Genomic DNA, 404 nt, shown 5'->3' with positions numbered 1-404 from the left:
GGGATAAGGGCTGGGGGTCTGCATGGAGGCCCAAAGCTGAAGACGAGCGATTTGTGCCAAAAATCAGGCTGATGGGCTCTGATTTCTGCCTGCAACTGGAAGTTCTGGTTTTTAATGTTCTGTAATTTCTGCCATCCCGAGGGACGTGGACAGGCTGGAGAGGGGGGACGGGCAAACCTCCTGGAGTTCAACAAGGCCAAGGGCAAGGTCCTGCCCGTGGGTCGGGGCGATGCCCAGCACAAATCCAGGCTGGGCGAGGAGGGGATGGAGAGCAGCCCCCAGGAGAAGGACTTAGGGGGGTTGGGGGGTGGAAAACTATGAGCCACAATGTGGGCTGGCAGCCCAGAAAGGCCCCGTGTGCTGGGCTGCACCCAGAGCAGGGTGGGCACAGGGCCAGGGGGGGG

Source organism: Athene cunicularia (assembly GCF_003259725.1).
Source record: "Athene cunicularia isolate RWA chromosome Z unlocalized genomic scaffold, athCun1 chrZ_part1, whole genome shotgun sequence".
Lineage (NCBI taxonomy): Eukaryota > Metazoa > Chordata > Aves > Strigiformes > Strigidae > Athene > Athene cunicularia.
This window is presented reverse-complemented; position numbering follows the sequence as displayed.